The sequence below is a fragment of the Natator depressus genome, chromosome 6, assembly GCF_965152275.1.
Source record: "Natator depressus isolate rNatDep1 chromosome 6, rNatDep2.hap1, whole genome shotgun sequence".
Lineage (NCBI taxonomy): Eukaryota > Metazoa > Chordata > Testudines > Cheloniidae > Natator > Natator depressus.
The window spans coordinates 118,531,828-118,550,297 of NC_134239.1; positions in this window are offsets into that span (position 1 = coordinate 118,531,828).

Genomic DNA, 18,470 nt, shown 5'->3' on the forward strand with positions numbered 1-18,470 from the left:
TGTCTGTGAACTAAGGAAGACAGAATTCCATTGATTCACATTAAGAAAATTGTTTTCCCAATCAGAAGGGCTAGAACCATTTTTTTTTTTTTAATGACCGCTTAAATTTTGCAGTGAGCATTGGGAATACCCCAAATCCATGGGGAGGCAATAAGGGCTAGGTTCTGTCCTCAAGCCCTGTAAAACCCTATTGATAGCAGAGACATTACAGAGGGCAGAATTTGCCCAAATTTGTGTGGAATGCTTGGAAAAGTCCCTGTGCATAGCTTTCCAGTGCCTGTGTACCTTTCATGACAAAAGTACAAGATGTATCCCTTCTGCTTCATATGAAACAAGTGTATGGAACTCCAATAGGCATGTGTCATAGAGTCTTCATGATCAATAAATATCTTAAGTCATTAAAATATTAATAATTTTGAAACTCTGGAAACAAAATAGTGAAATTTTACAAGAAAGGAGACCCGAAGTCTTCCTATATCTCTTAGAAATCCTATCTTGAAGATATTTTATATCTAACTTGTACATTTCATATAATTTAAAACTACCTTCTTACATTTCTACAGTCAAGGAGCATGTGAATCTTTTGGCTTTCAGGATTCACATTTAAAGGGTATCCATTCTTTTGCTGCATGTACTGTTTGTCCAGAACTAACCAGTTATTTCTGTAATCAATATGGGTTTATTGTGCCTTACAACAAAGATGAAATCTTTACAGAATGTATGCATTAGAGTAGAGAATAACCAGAAGTCTTTATTGCACCATTAGGTGATAGTGCACAAAGCCTATCATCAAATGTTTTTGTGCTTATGACCCAACCAAAGAGATCTAAGGTATGTATGTTTGTTGTACTGTAATAGGGGTTTGTGCCTGGACAGTTAAGTGTTTTATTTGTATTCTGAGATGATGTGAACTTATTTTTCTAAACACTATACTGAATAAACTTTATATTTATACACATCTTGTGCTGCAAACAACTCTATTTATATTTTACATCTGAATGCAGAACTTCTGTTAGAAATATAATCTGAACTAGATATATATTTGTAGGGATTTATTCTAAAGGTAATGGCAATAGAAAAGATGTATATTCACTATAGGCCTGCTTCAAACTCCACTGAAGCGAATATAGTCTTTCTGTTGACTCAGTCAGTTTTGTAGCAGGCCCTAACTTCGCTTTTAAAATATCAAATTTAAAAGTATCATGTCTGCTATTTCATACTGAACCACGCCATTCAAAATCCATGTATATTACAGAATTTATACGAAAGTTAAACAGATACAACATCAAAACAGGCTTCTGATTACTAACAGTATTCACAGCTCGCTCATTTTTCATCCAGGTATTTTCTAAGCTCTCATACACAGCTTATGTATTTTGTAAAGGTAGGTTGACTTAATCTCAATTTAAACTGAACTATTTAAAAATTGTGCAAGTCACTGAACATCTGTTTTGCAAGATTTGAGAACAGACGGATTTTTGCACCACCTTAGTACTGAAGTATTTCAATGGTACTGAATTATTTTCATGTCCTTCACCAAGTTTTAGGGTTACGCACAGTTGCTGTTTTTGGTCCCAAAACAAATTTAATATCAGTAAATTCAGCTATAAGACTCATGTATATGTGACATAGGAGATTGTTTTCCACAGTGAACATCAAGTTGCATGAAATATAGCTGTATAACTTGCCATGCAAGCACATAAAAAAACACCCCTTAACATGTTCAAACCTGGGGTATGTCATGTGATGTAAGTTGAGGTTTGACTCCCATTTAAAAATTTCACACGGGTTTTCATGTTCAGAGACAACTTTGTCACTTTTGAACTACAGTTCACTAGACTTTTACTTTTGTTTTCTTTTAGTCATTGTGATGGCCGTCGCTCAGGACTGGTTGGTAGGGAGGGGAGTGCTGCCTAGTGGATAGGGCTTAAGCTGGTGACATGTAGGGAGTTTGTTGGTAGAGGAGCCAGGGCCCCTCTCACTTCACTAGGCTCCAACCCAGGGCCCTTTGAGGGTGATCAGAGCTCTGACAACTGTGGAGGCTTAAGGCAGCCCTCCCTGGGTCACTTCTGACCATCTCCCCCAAGATCGTCATCTGTAGTAAGGCAGTGTGAGGGTAACTACCCCCTGCTGGGGTATGGCCCAACCTCCTGGGCCAGCTCAGTCCAAGGCTTTTCCCTGCTGGGGTAGTCCAAATAAAAATAAAGGGGATCAATCCAGTCCAAAGTTCACAGGAGGGCAATGCTTATCTGCAGCAGGCCCTCCCTTCCCTCCGGGATGGGCCTTTAAGCAGTTGGTTTGGGAGAGATTCTGCCTTCCCTCAGCTCATCTCCCTGGAGCTGTGGTAACAGATCTGTTCTCCTTCCTGGTCTGCCCCCAAATGAGCTGCTCTTCTGTCTTTTAGCTCCTTCTCTAGTTGGTACATTTGCTCCAGATGTGGCCATGCAGGGCTGGTTGAGGTCAGAGTAGTTCCTTAACCCCTTGTTGCTCAGTGTGGGGTTTGTATACCTCATCACATTCACCTCAGAGTTGCTCTACTTTGTACAAGTTCCCAACAGTCCCTAAGGACTGTTCCATCATCAGTCTGAATCATCATCCATGAGCTGTAGCTCACGAAAGCTTATGCTCAAATAAATTGGTTAGTCTCTAAGGTGCCACAAGTCCTCCTTTTGGGGATTTAGAGACACCACATCCATGCCTCTCTCTGCAACCATATCCCTTTGCCAGGAGCCTGGATGGGAGCCACTCTAATAATTTTGCACCAGCCAAGGCTTCCCTCATGCAGGGGAATCCTCAGAGGGCAGGATTTGCTGGAGCAAAGCAGCTAGAACACAGACCAGAATCATAGAATATCAGGGTTGGAAGGGACCTCAGGAGATCATCTTGTCCAATCCCCTGCTCAAAGCAGGACCAATCCCCAATTTTTGCCCCAGATCCCTAAATGGCCCCCTCAAGGATTGAACTCACAACCCTGGGTTTAGCAGGCCAATGCTCAAACCACTGAGCTACCCCTCCCTCCCCTATCCCTCCCCACCAGGATCTGGTCTACTGTATGCAGTTGCCTCCAGCAACAGGGCCACATGCAATATTAGGATTTGCTTCTGGTGAGTAATTCTAATGCTTCAGAAGTTTGTTCTTTTTTTGGAAAACCCAAATCATTGTGTTTAATGCAGCTGATTTTTAAATCTCAGTCACTTGATTCATTTAAGCCATCAAAAAAGACCATCCACTCTGAAAGCACATGGCAGGCTGTTTGCTTGTCAGACTTTATCAAAGTCATTCTGCTATACAGAAGCGGGAGAATGATCTGAAATCATTGGCTGCATTATTAGGAGGGAGAAGTGTCTGTGTACCTGGGAGCAGAATGTGACCCGGCACTGACCTCCATTTCTGCTTTTATAGCTTGCGGTTTGGTTTCTACATTTTATTTAAAGGAATCAAACTGAGAGTCTAAAAACAGAACAGTAAATGCACAATTAAGGCCTGATTTTTCCGATTTTGGAGCATCTCCAGCTCCCACTGACTTCAGTTGGAGTGGTAGGTACTCAGCACTTGTGAAAAATCAGGCCCATAATGTCTTGATCATTGTAATTACACTTCATAGGCCAAATCCTCACTCCAGCACCTTCTACAGAACTGCGTAACCTGCACAGGCTCTGCAGCTGCTGAAGCTAATGCAGATCCTGAAGAGAAACATCCCTAAGGAACATGAGACACACTCACATGGCTGCCCAGTTCTCCTTCCCAGGAGCAGAGTTCATGACTCCATTGCCCACATCACTTCACTGTGCCTCAGCTTTCCTGCCTGTAAAATAGAGAGAATATGTTCCTACCTCCCAAGCCTGTTGTGATGCTTAATTCATTAAGGCTTGTTCTGCTTCCAGATGGCAGCTCCATTCCAGTTGAACTCAGAGCAGGAACCAGAAGCTTAAAGCCAACTTTGGATATTGGGGTCAACTGGGGATGTGAATAGTCTCCTATAAACTGATGTAGCCCAAGGCTACTCCAACATATGCCCTGCTCCAACAGCCTGGACCATCAGGTTGGCTTGGAACCATCAGGGAATCACTCTTACCCCAGGGGTATTCCCCAGCCAAGGATTTATTGGCTTTGCAGCCCCTATACTCCAGCAGAGGTGGAGTGCAGAGGCTGCAGGGAAACCCCAAAGTAGAGCCTCTGTTACTTACACAAATGGCAGAGTTGTAGCTAGACAGCTGCCCAGGCAGATGGGGTGTAAACTGTAGCACATTTCTATTACTACAGGCCTGTGGTGAGGGGTTCCATTTCATTCTAGGAGAGAAAACAGCACAAGTCCCTAGTTGTTTATTCTCTGGCAGCATGTGAGCACATGGAGAAAAGGGGGCATAACGTTCAGGAGGGTGAGCAAGTTACTCCCACAGGCCAGCCCCTTTTACACTGGACACCTTGGAGGGTGGAGGGAGAACCACGCACTGCCAGTGCGGTACTCGAGCCAGCTGGAGTAAAGCGGCCTGTCAGGGCCTCCAGTGTCCCTGCTGTAGCTAACCTGCTGGTGGGGATACTTGGTGGGAGATGACACTTGCTCCCAGTCCAGCAGGAAGACCAACTAGAAGACGAGCCCAGTGTGGGAGGTCAGGGCCTCCTGCCCTGCAGTTTTTGGCCCAATGGGCATTCTAAGCCATTAAGAGGCTCCATCTCCCCACCGTACCAGTTCAGGGGTGAATGTTCTTATTCCCAGGGCAGGATACAAGTGCATTTTAATGGAGGGCTCCCCAGGTATTTCATATACGTACACTCATGGCATGTCAAGTATCTGTATTTAGGCTATTATACCAACCTGTCTCTGCAGTACCTGAGTATCTGTTGAGAATTTGGTCCTAGGTGTCCAGTCGATGCATCAACTCAGACACGAATCTACATTTTGTTTTTAATTGAAAAAGATCCATAGAAATAGGAATTTAACTACCAAAAATACATACTTAAGCAACTCAAAACCCGTAAGAGCCAGAAAATTCAGCATTGAGGCTAACAATCCAGACTGACACACCTGTGAAAAAATCTACTGCACTGGGGCCAGCTTCAATAAACATAGCACCTAGTTTGTGTGCTCCAGAAGCTGGTGCGAGCCTGTGATTGTACAGAGAGAAAGACGAAACATCCAGAAGCTGCACACAGCTCAGGGAAACTGAACAGAGTAGTAGTAAATCTGCTGGTTAATCAGGAAACATAGTCATGTAAGACATTCATCCTTAACGCTGCGGCGTCTCATAAAGAAAGACCTGATTTGAAATGTTTTGGGCTAAACAATAACTGCTGTTGTTGCAGCAAAAGTACTTTAAAACGCACTAACTGGAAATACTATAGAATGTTAAATTCAGCCATTTTCCTAGTCTTCTTTATGGTTGCCAATTGCCATACAATTAGTAATATTATAGTGGTGCTTTAAGGCCCCAACTGAGATCAGGCCACATTGTGCTAGGAGCTGTCCACACTTCATAAAAGACAGTCCCTCCTCTGAGGAGCTTACGATAAAATACACAAGGCAGACAAAGGGTGGGAGGGAAAACCAAAGCACAGGGAGGGAAAGTGACTTGCTCAAGGTCACACAGGAAATCAGTGGTAGAGCTGGCATGAGAATCCAGCTCTCATGCCCAGCCAAGTGCCTTATCCCCTGGACCACAGTGCCTATCAATGAACAAAGTGTCATCAGATTCAGCTCAGGGGCTAGTCCCAACAAAAGCAATAGGAGTTCTGCCCACTTTTACACGGAAGCGGAGTTTGTTTCATATATATATTAAGGGCCAGATTCTGATCTCACCTACACTGGTGTAAATGTGGAGCCAAACAATTTAAAGTAATGAAATTGCTCTGGACTGTGATAATAGACTGTGATCCTACAAATGCGTATGGACAAGGGTATTTTAAACACATATAACCAATCCCAATGGCAGGTACTGTCTATATAGCGGCGTGGCAGCATGACAGGGACTGCAACCTTTGCAGCCACGCCCACTCCTGTGCCTGCGGGTGGTCCATTGACATGCAGGAGTGGGGAGTTGAGTGAAGTAGTCTGCATCATGTGTAGGGCTGGAGTAGTCTGCATCATGCTCTTTAGGGCATGCTTGGGTCATGTTTTCAGGCTATTCTGAAACCGAGACAACTAGAAACTTTTTTTACATTTAAATTGAGTCTCACCTAATTATATGCCTACAGGAGCTGGGGCTTTCAGAAAAACACCAAATATAGTGAGATTCATGATAAAATTATGAGAGTTGGCAACACATCCCTCAGGGTTAAAGTACAGGTCTGGGAGTCAGGTGATCTGGGTTCTGTCCGCAGCGCTCCAATAATTTTATGAATGGGATTATATTATGGGGTTACCTGTGATAACGAGACTGGAATCAGTGACTTGGGAGGTCCCTTCCAAATCTCTGTCCTGTGTATTTTCATAAACTTCCTGTGTGACTGAGGCAAGCCACTTCCTGGTAACCTCACTGAACTTTGGTTTCCCTCAGCGATAAAATGGGGATATTAGTGCTTGCTTACTTCAGAGGGGTGTGGGTAGAGCATTCCTTAATGCTTTTAAAGTGACACAAGCTCCTCAGATAGATGGTGCTATAGAAATATGTGGTGATATTATTACCTCTGGCAATCTACACTTTATACGTTAATATGAGAGGCTGACCCTACAATCTCTCACACAGATGAATAGCCCTTGCTCATATGAGTTGTCCCACTGTGACTAAAGGTTATTCATATGAGTAAGGGTTTCTCTTGTAAGCTAAACTGTGAAGATTCAGACCTTCAGTGGGGAACATTTTAATTGAAACTGAGCATTTCCAAATGTTGTAGCAAGTTTCCATGTGTTACAGAATAACAGACATATCAACTGAAAGCAACCTGTCTAAGTAGTTTCCCTTTCAGACAGCTAACATTTTCAGACATTCGGAGAAGCTATTTCAGGTTGTATCTGCTCACATGAGTCCTGTCTTTGCTTTGTACAAAAAGGCCAATAACAAGAAAGCATGTTTCTTCTTTCATAGATTTCAAAGCCAGAAGGCTTAGATTATCTGTTCTGACCTCCCTGCATAGCACAAGCCATAGAATTTCACCCCGCTATTTCTGTATTGAGCCCAATAATTTATGTTTGGCCAAAGCACATCTTTCAGACAGACATCTAATCTTGATCTGAAGAACTTCATGAGATGGAGAATCAACCACTTCCCTTGGTAATCTGATACAATGGTTAATTACCTTCACTGTAAAAAAATATGTGCCTTATTTCTTTGGCCAATAGATATATTACTTCCTGAGGCAGTGCAGGATAGGTGCCTTCTTGGTAAATGTATCCTTACATGATTGGGGAAAGATATAAAAATATACAAATGACTTTTAAAGAAAAGGAGACGGTAATGCTAATTTTATTGCTCACAGGTGGTTTTTAACCTTTGGGACATACAGTATGATATGACATTTTCAGTCAACATAAAAGAAAGGTACAAACAGTATTAAGGAACATAGTATCATCTCTATGCATGGGTGTAGTGTATGTAAATCCCTGTGCATGGATATGATGTCATGCCCCTTAGTCATCTTCAGATTTCACCTCTGTTACTGATACAGCTCAAAAATGGTAATGTGGCTCCCACGCCCCAACAGTTCCCAGCCACTTCCTGGTTCAGGAACAGCCCTCCCTTACCTGGTCTGGGGAAAGGGAAGTGCATTGGGGAGGAGGCTGACAGGAGTTGTAGTCCTATGCTTTGCAGATCCAGCACAACTCTTTGAAAAACATTAATAATAGGTCAGAAATCTGCCCAATGACTACAAAGTAACAAAAGCATAAACTGGGATAACACCGAGGATCATCGATTAAAAGGAAGAACATGGTGATCCATCAGCTCTCCCCTTAAAAAAAAATAATAATAAATAAAGCAACACTACTGAAAAAACACCTCCCGGTAGGAAGAGATGAAACATATGGAGTGAGATGAATTTATGAACCCATCCCCCTACCCAGAAGGAACATTTCTGGAAAATTGAGACAAATTCTTTCATCTCCACTTGGAGGGAATGTGCCATACATTCACTAAAGACAGGATTTTTGTAGTAGTACCCCCTCCTCCATGTCACTATCAACCGTTGGGTGCGCTAAGCGTGAGATACAGCTTGCAGAACCTGCTTGCGGAAGTCTGCTTTGCCCGACTGAAGTCTTCTAATCTTACAGAATTCTGTGAATGCATGCAGGGACACCCAAGATTGCTGGTCCACAAAACCGCTTATATAGTGCACTGCACCTGTTAGCCTGTGAACTTGCCATTGCCTTCTTGAAATGGGCTTTAATCTTCAATGGAGGAATTTTCCCCTTGGCTTTACATGCCTCGGAAAATCCCCCCTAATATATCTTGCTGTAGAGGACCTGGATACTTTCTGTCCCCTATTAGAATGAACAAAAGCAGAGGTTTTACTGAAGGGTTTTGTTCTTTTTATATAGATCTTAATTGCCCTCGGGCATATAAGGTGTGCCACACCCTTTCTTTCAGACAGGCTGGATTTGAGTAAAAAGAGTAGAGCAAAATCTCATGGGAATTGATGGAAGAAGGAAATTGTCTTCGGGATAAAGGAAGGTTCTGTCTGTAGTACCACCCTTTCATGATGGGGGGTGGGGAGGAACAATTCTGAGGGAGGACAGAGAGAGCTCCCTACTCTGATAACCTTTGAGCAGGTGTTAGAGGCACTAGAAAGATGACCTTAATTGACAGGGAACAGTGACAGTTTGGACTGGGGTTGAAAAGTGGAAATGAGAATGTATTTAATATTAGGAAAAGATGCCATAGAGCTACCCTATGAATAGGAGGTGGTCTGATTACAGTGATAGCTTTGAGGAATTTTCTGACATGTGGGTGATGGGGTCAGGGAGGTTGACCTACAGCTACCAGAATTGAGGATCTAACTGACACCTTAGTTCTGAGTGTGTTGTGCTGTAGCCCCAGAGACAGGTCTGCTTATAAGAATTCTAGGAGCAATTTGACTGAAGGCAGTCCTGATGTGCTCCAGGAATCAAATCTTCTCCATATTATTGGTGGAAAACTTTCTGTACTACAGGAGGATTGAGAACACATCACGGGAATATCCTAGGGATTTTTTTAAGTAGGACCTCTCAATAACCGGGCAGTCAGGTTCAGAGACACCAGGCTGCCATGGAACAGGCCCTGTGATGGTAGATCCAGAGCGGATCATAATATTACCGGTGGAGCCGCAGACATCTCCAGGAGGCCTGAAAACCAGTGTGCTGTGATCAGCATCATTGCAGCCTGTTGTCTCAATATCCATTAGATTGTGTGTGTTATCAGCGAGAAAAGAGGAAACACATAAAGCAGAGCCCTTGGCCATACCTGGGAGAAGGGGTGGATTCCCCTGCCCTGATGATCTCTCCTACTGGCATAGAAGTTGTTCATCTTGATCCTGGAGCTGGATGCACTGAGAGGCCACATTGGTTTCCTGAAAATCTGGACTATGCGATCAAACTTCCTCTGATGGAGGCACCACTCTCCCAGCCCGGGTTTTTGTGGCTGAGCCAATCTGCCATGACATTCAATTTTCCTTTGATATGTATGGCTCGCTCTGACTGTTTCTTTTAGCCCAGCTGATGAAGGTTGTGGCTTCAGATTGTAACGAGCACACTAAAATAGCCTCTGAGAAAGCAGACCAGGAGCCTCTTCTAAAGTGACTGCCTGTGGCAGGTGAGCTTCCAGCTCCAAAATGGCTGCCCTGACGCCACTGTGAAGGGAATAGGGGACAGGGACATGAAACTGATTTCTCTGTGCTGCCAAATGGGGGGAGAGATTCCTGACCACAGCACAAAGCAGGGGTTGGGGGGCCCCCTGACAAGACATGTATCTGTCTGTCACAATGCTTTGACTGGTGATGTGGAGGAAGGAAGGTGACTAGGGCCCCAGAGGTTTACACTGCATTGGATTTGCTGGCTCGAGCTTCTGAGGTCTCCGTGGTTCACCCTCCAGAGGTGGGACATCCGGCTATGGGACCTGATCTGTGTCAGTGGCTGCAGATTAAGCCCTTGGTGTCCTGGACACTTTGTTCAGCTCCTGAGGTCTCTGCAGTTCACCATAACTGGGACACCCAGCATTGGGGCCTGGTCTGCATCAGTAGCTGTAGATTGAGCCCCAGGTATCCCCAAATAGCTTTTCTGGGCCTCTTATTTGTCCACAGCCAATGCCACACTGTCCTGGTGGGGCAGGCCGGCAGTCTGTTTTCTAATCACGAAACCACCAAGGTTGGAGGAGCAAAAGGAACACTTTTCCGCTTCAGAATATTTGGCCAAGGGTGCTGAGCACACAGAAAGACCCTGCCCTTTCCCTTCTTTTTCACTTTTTTTGTCCATTACCAGGGCTAATCTTGGGGGAGAGCTTGGGGAAAAAGTCCCTGCAATTGCCTGGAGCTTTGTGGCCCTCAAAAAGCCAGCAACCCTGCACTAAAAGGTAGAAAAAAAAAAAGGATCTAGAAAAAAGGGAAAAGAAGAAAAGAAGAATCAGGGTATAGACAATCAGCAAAGACAGCTGCATCTTTGGAGACAGAGAAAATTCTGGAGGGGCTCTCCCATGGGAGGAGTTATCTGGAGAGTCAGCCCAGCTAAACAAAAACATCTGACTCTGTCTCCTACAGCATGTGGGACTGAAGAACTCATCACTGCTGAATTTATGGAACTATGCCCCAAACTGAGAATATCAGAGCTGCCTTTGGACACCCAGTTCCCATTCATTTTAAATTAGGCTTTTATACTAATTTACTAGTTAATTTTTAATTTTCCCCTCTATATTTCTGTGCAATGAAACAACTGTTCCATGTCTTGCTGCCTTAAAAAAAATGGATCAAATATTTTAATATCTTCTTTAAAACAAAAAATTTTAGTGCCAGATATTCAAAAAAGTTCATTTCCTATTTAAGCACCCAAATAAATTGGACGGATTTTCAGAAATGTTCAGCATCTGGCAGCTCCCACTGACAACAGTAATGGAAGCTGCTGGTGCTGAGTCCTTTTGGGCCCTGATTCAGCAAGGTACCGAAGCACATGCCTTATTTTAAGCATGTGAGTTGATTGCGAAACAGAGGGGACACCTTGAAGATACAGCCTTTAAGGCCCTTTAATCCAACAGAATAACAGTAAGAAGTTCTTGTATAATGATTGGGTAAATTCACTCTGATCTCACAATCCCGCTACTCAGTAAGGTGTTTATAGGGCAGTGTGACAGGTGTGCATACCCCGCACTAGCTAAGACGGGATTAAACCCACATTATGGACAGCGGAAGTCCTGCCCTTCAGATGCTGCAGCAGTATAAAGGGAGGAAGCCCTCATCATTCAGGGCTGGATGATGGAGGAGAAGGACCTGTGCTGGAAGTGCCTGCTGAGAACTGGCTATGACCCCTGCTGGTGGAGATCAGAGGCCCCAAGAGTCAGCTTGGACCCCTGCGACCAACGGAGCCCCAGGAAGTGACTGGTGCTGCAGAGCCTGGAGACCCCGAAGCCTCATGGACTGCCGCACCAGAGACAATGGTAGGAAGTGACCCAGGGAGGGTGATGGAGTAGTATCTCCCACTCAGGTAAGCTCAGCATGTTTTGGTGGGATTCCCCGCTGAGCCAGTGATGGACCACTCCGGCACTGCCAGGACCCTGGGTCGGGGCCCCATGGAGTCAGGTGGGCCCAGACCCCCCCCATCTGGGCCACCAGCCACCCTTGTGGGTGGCCCCTCAGCTGCTGGCTACTAGGTCACACTGTCCTGTATCGAAGGGCCGCGCTATTGATTCTGGCTACTAGGGCACGCTGCCCTGGGCACCAGAACCATTAACTTTTCGCTGGTCCTTAGACCCTGGGATGCTGAGGTCAGAGATGGACAAGCAGACTTAACGGTGTTGTCTGCATACCCCCTGGTGCCCCCGTTTTGAGCTGGGATGTGCATAAATTGCCACAGGCAGTACAAAATAGATGCAAAATACAGCAAATGGGTGCATGGGGGAGTTAGTGTAAAGAGGAGAAAATGTTGTTGTATGGATAATACCCTTCCACAAACCACATTAAAGTGGCCAAATGGCTCCAAATCACCTGTATTGTATGTATTTAGCTGAGTTTGCTCTGATATTGCACTCTGCAACCAGCCCCCAAAGGGCAGCCAGAGACTAGTGTCAAGGACCCTTGGGGAAGGGAGGAAAGGGAATGGAGACATGAGAGAAGGAGAAATGGGTAGAGTAGCCATAACCATACCTATACTGGCTACAAGCTTAGGCCCTGATCCCACAAAGGCACATAAGTATGTGTTTTCCTAGATTAGGGCCTTAGAAATTAAAAGAACTTGTATTTTGTGATCAGATATTCTTATTTGTTGCCATGTAACAATGCTGCAATAATAGTAGTTGAGCTGGTCAACATTTTTTTGAATTTTGAAATTTTGGCCAAAAAATGCCTCAAGTTAAATGAAAGAGTAGAATGAAGGAGGTCAGAGAAGTCTGTGACTTTTTCTCCTGCTTTTGATCAACTACAGCGCCGGTTGAAATATTATATGTCCCTTATTTTCTGGGTCTGGCTCAGATGTAACGCCAGAGGGTGAAAATATCACAAGAATAGCTGATGACTGCCACATTGGGCCAAAACTCAGCTCACTACAACATCCGTGCTTCACTTCCCTATCTGTAAAATGGGGATAAATAGCATTTCCCTAGCTCACAGGGGAGTCTTACGGATAAACACAATAAAGACCATGATATGTTCAAATACCATGGTAAGGGGACCAGATAAATACCAATGGATAGATTAGATTAGATTTTATAAGATTTCAGTACTGCTGAACTCAACTAGCATTGTTCATTCTCAAACCTGGACTCTAAATCTAACCCAGATCCAGAGTGCTGAGCAGCAGTACCTTGTGATCAGTTGTACTTGTAAGTTATGATGGGGGCAGTGGATTTACTGGCAGTCCCCTGGCTCCCTCCTCCCTGTTCCTGACCATGCCACCTGTCCCATTTTTGTCCTGAGGCCCTGCATTGTAAAGAGGCTGGAGCAGGTATTTGCTGAAGAGAAAGGGAATAACACCCACCCTCTAGCTGCCTTTCCACTTTGCTAGGCCTTTCCTTGCCATTGTCTGTGATACCTACATTGTTCTGCTCTCCTCCTTGCCATCTATGGAGGAGGGAACATATGAGACTTAATTATAAGCAGGGCCAGATTATGACATTCTGAGGCCCTAAACTATGTCAAGTGTAAGAGGCCCCATACCATAAAAAAATATATAATATTTTCACAGAAAGGACACTGAATATATAAACACGAAAGCTTTATATTTGTATATATACAAAGGCGAAGTTGTAAAAATAGAATAATAATCTAACTAAAACATGTCTTGCAATATGCCTGTTTGCAATTATAAAATAGTTTCAAATTAACAAATTTTCATCTATGATTTCTTAATTTGTAGATATAAAAACTTTATCTACATCAACACAAAAGCAGTTACAGTTACACAGACCAGCTTACTTAATGGAAGCAGTACAACCTGCAGTATGTCTGTTTGCACATCACATTAATTTTAACGCTGAAATTTAAAACCTTTTCTTTCGTGATTTTTTGGAGAGCAAAGTCACTGATGTCCTCAAATGATAAGCTATGGAGTTTGTCACTTTTGATGCACAGAATGCTTAGGGCAGATAGCTTGTCTTGCAGCACTTCCTAGACAGACATATCTCTTTGTGTTCACTTCTCTATCCTCTGTCTCCCCCAGGACCACTTATTAATCTCGAGTAAACACCTCGGACACACAGAGTAACAACAAGCTATATGTGCAAAAGAGAGAGAATTTACCAGAAAAAAGACTGGTAATCTCTAGACAGGCATTGAGAAAGTGAGGAAAAACTAGCTTATATTCAAGCAAATATAATGAATATTATAGACTTTAATAGCCTATAAGTCATATATACACATAGTTTGAAATAACTTGGTCACCAAATACTCACAATATTTTAATATATATGTATATCTTCCTTCACTTCTCTCAAAACCCTCTATTTATCCTTTCGTCAGCACTCTGCTATTTACCATGAAGGTTCCCAAAACTGACGGAGGGAAGCCAACACAAATTTATCCTCCTCAAGATCCACTCAACCCAAGTCCGTAAGATGGTCATCTACAAACTCAATTACGTGAAGTATGGATAGCGCATGAAGCAGAAAGTGGCGTACATACTAAAACACAATTGAAGAGAGAACACACTAACACATAAGAAAACTAAGAAAAACAGGAGTGAAGGCACTATATGACTGAGCATGCTGGACCGCATAGGTGCCAACTTCATGGGTGCTCCAGGGCCGGGGAAAAATTACTGGGTGCTCTGCACCCACTGGCAGCCAAGCCCCCCTCACGCCCCCCCCACCTCCTCCCACTCTCCTGAGCGTGCAGCATCCGCTCCTCCGCCTACCTCCCAGTGCTTCCCGCCCAGCGTAGCACACTCCGGGAAGGAGGGGGAGCAGCGGGAACGCGGTGCACTCAGGGGAAGAGGCGGGGCTGGGGCAGGGATTTGGGGAAGGAGTTGAAATAGGGGCAGAGACGGGGCAGAGTTGGGGCGGGGACTTTGGGGAGTGGGTTGGAATGGGGGTGGGGCAGGGGTGGGAAGAGGCAGGGCAGGGGCGGGGCCTCATGGAAGAGGTGGCGTTCGGGTGGGGCCGTGGACAGACAGGGGGTCGAGCACCCAGGGGAAAGAGGGAAAGTCAGCGCCTACGCTGGACCGTAATCAAAGATGGTAGGCTTCCAGTTATTACCAGATAAGAGGGACGCTATACATGACATCACTCCTAGGAGGAGTCCCCTACGAGTAGCAGCGTGGCAGGGTGGCTTCACGACACGGCCACTTCCAACCTCACATTTTTCCTGATTTTATCGGCCGTGAGATTATTTATTTAAATAAGTTATGATGGCACAGTCAGAATTTTACCAGTAGCAGCTGGCTAATAAAACGCTGCTTTAGGAGACGGATAGCAGACTTACTCGTAGAAATACTAATTTTACAAGTGCAATCATAGTTTTTTTTCCCCTCAGCCCTGGCCTCCCACCTGTCAATAATGAACAATTAGTGAAGGGGTAGGATAAGGGCATTTGTGTAGCCAGATGTTTATATTTTTGTCATATTTGAATGAAAAGTCTATATTTAGAGAATATTATTTTTCCCATATCCCTTTGTTTATCAACCGATTTTGATAAAATTTGAAAAGGAGTCAGTTTTTTCTTTTTTAGAGGCCCCTCACTTTGCGAGGCCCTAAATCGTACCTTAGTTAGTTTATGCCTTAATCTGGCCTTGATTATGAGCCTTTATGCTTAGTCCTTAGTGCTCCATTAGTGCCCATCTCTCTCTCTCTCTGTTTTGCAAAGTCACTCTGAATTTACATGAGTGCAACGGAGATCAGACACTGACCCTTAGGCTGATCATGTATTCTAAGTACAGTTGGTTGGAAACCACTGATTTCCGCCTATCCTTCCCTTTGTCCCACACCTCTGCACCTCACTTCACCAATACAAGATGGTTCCCCCTATTATATTCTCCTGTGCTTGGTGCAGTACAGTTTCAAGTGACCCAAGTGATGGAGCTTCCACCACTTTCCCTGACAGACCATTCCTCAGTCTAACAGATCTCCCCATTTTGAATTTTTTCCTGGTACGCAGCTTAATTTTTCTCTTCTGTAATATGAAATGCTGTCTGACATTTAATAGCCTGGTTGGTTAATCTGTCAAAATCCTATTAATGGCATTTTGACTGACAACCTACCACTCACGTTTTGTCTAGCAAATCTACTTTGATTGGTTTTACTTCCCCTCATCTCTTTATTGTCAGAGTAAGCCTTAAAACTTGCTTATAGTTATATATACCATCTCCAATATTGCTTACTCCTGTCATTAGCAGAAAACTTTTGGTTTACAATACAACCATTTCTGAATTCTCCTCCATCTTCCTACAGGTGAGCCAAGCCCTCAGCTGGTGTAGAATGTCTTGGTTCCATAGGCATCAGTGGAGCTAAGCCAATTTACACCAGATGAGGATTGGACCCACGCATTTTCAGCGAGGTCTCCTTTGTTGTTAATTATCTGATGCTTTCCTTTAAAAGCAAAGTCCAAATACACTGGGAAGGCTGAGTGCCCATTTATGGGAAAAAGCAACGAAGTCATAAGAGGTTTGTACAGAATAGTACCCTTGTCACCTACTGGGGAAAAGTGAGCTTGTTTGGCATCAAAGCCAGTCACTGAAAACACAGCCTCACCAGCAGCTGTGTTGGCGGCTGTCCTCAATTAGCTTAGTGTGGTCCCAAAAATAGAACACACCCTCTGTTCTGTTATATAATAAACCACTTGCTATTTGAAATGACAATATTTAATTTTCCTATTGTGGACTCTGGCGGCTTCCTGCATCACAGTCACACAGCAGAGGAGGTCAACTTGGAAATGGGAGAGCAATGTTTAGTTCATACCACTTGCTCCAACTTCCTACGTGACCTATGAGTAATTAGATGACTCCCTCAATACTTCTCTCTTTCTGTATCTGGTTTAAAAACTAACATGGAGCCCAAGTGTCTGTATGCCTCCAGGAATAGTCACTCTGCAGAGCAGACTTCTGACCATCCTACAGTACACTGGATCCATAATAATAAGGTCCAGATGCCATCCTGCCAACACATTTATTATTCTCAAGTAAACAGAGTCCTCTGTCCAAACCCCAGGTGTACTTTCTACTTTCATTTTGCGAAGTTCAGGCCTTCAGCAAGTGCTGGTCAAGATCTGTTCTGTGCTGTAATCACTTCTGACCTTTTCCTCCCCTATCCCCACTGCAGTGGCATTATCAGCACCTGCTAATACAAACCACCCCTTTCTACAAAGCCAAGTGGATGTGGTAAGCAGTTAATTAAATATAACAATCACCTGCAGGCAAAATTATTACTAATTTGAAATATTTAATATATGGGGAGGGGGGAGAAATACCCACACAACTCATAAAAACTTTAGGACCTCACTAGGATTAAAAATATCTTTCAAAGACACCTGGAAAAAAGTAAGCTTTAGTTACTGAAATGGTTTTGAGTTGAAATTTGATTTTACAGAATTCCACAACCGCATAAACCCAGTTCTCTCTGAACCTTCCAAGCTGAGGGATAGTCTCCCAGCTGGAGTTTGTGAGCATAACTCCGAAGCCTGATTATCCAATTCTTTTCTTTCACTTTGAAGGACCAAAAGAGGGCTCTGAAGTGCTTTTATAAACCTCAATACAGCTCAAACCTTGTGGTGCAGAACCCATTACATCGTAATCCTGTATATACACTTCTAATAGCTTTTCTACCAGAGGGTTAAGCTAATTTTCCTATAGATCCATGGCTCCCTTTTCCATTCTTATACGGCTAAATGATATTTGCTCCCTTCTAAAAGTATGGATTATTTCTAGTCACTACAGAAACATTACAAATACTAGATCACTATCATCACCATACCTTGTAGCTTCTCCTAAATTGCCTCTATTTTTTTAATTATTTGAATAAATTCCTGTTGTTTTACACTAACAGAAATTGCTTATAATTCCCCAGTGTGGGGGTGGGGGGAAATGATGTAGAAGACATTAACCATATCCAGTAAATTCTCCCCCAAACTGTGTTTAGGGGAGTCCTTTGTTTGTTTGGTGGCTTAAAGCCTGGTCTATTTATTTTATATATATATATATATATATATATATATATATAAACTGTTTCTAAAGATGCCTGTTGTGAAACACTGAAATGCTGTACAGTAAAAACCAAATGCAAAATATTATAAAACCTAAAAAAAGAACCAACCAGCCAAATACAATACATGGCCAGACAAAATCAAACATTCTGGCTCCAATACAAACCCAATAGGCATCAGGCAAACCACCCCACCCACAACGGGAACAGTTCCCAGCTAGTAAAAGGAATGTAGAAAACAAAAGGGCAAGGCGAGGGCCCGGAAAAGAATGGTCACAAACAGACCAGCTGAAACGTATGAGACTTGCTGCGTGTGTCCAAATACAGTCAGCAAGGAACTCTGGCACACCTCTCCTGGGAGGGAATTACACAATAAACAAGGACCCTCCACCAACAAGGCCAGACTAATTCTTGTTGACCCTAGGGAGGTACAGAAGACTTTGCCAACTATAACTGATGGCCACAGAAGTGGCAAGAAGTGATCACTCAATTACTTAGGACCCAGATTGTGAGGGGCTTTATGTACTGGTGCTAAGAACCTCTATTGCATCCTTTGAGGTACCAGCAGCCAGTGGAGATTGCAGAGTGTGAGCATCATTTCCTTGCGCGTACTCTCAGAAGCTGGTGAGCAGCCTTGCACTGCCACTGTTGCAGACCTTGGAAGAATTTCCAGGGAAGCTCAGTTCGGAGTGCATTGTAGCATTCACAGCCAAGAGACTTGGTGGGACTTTACGG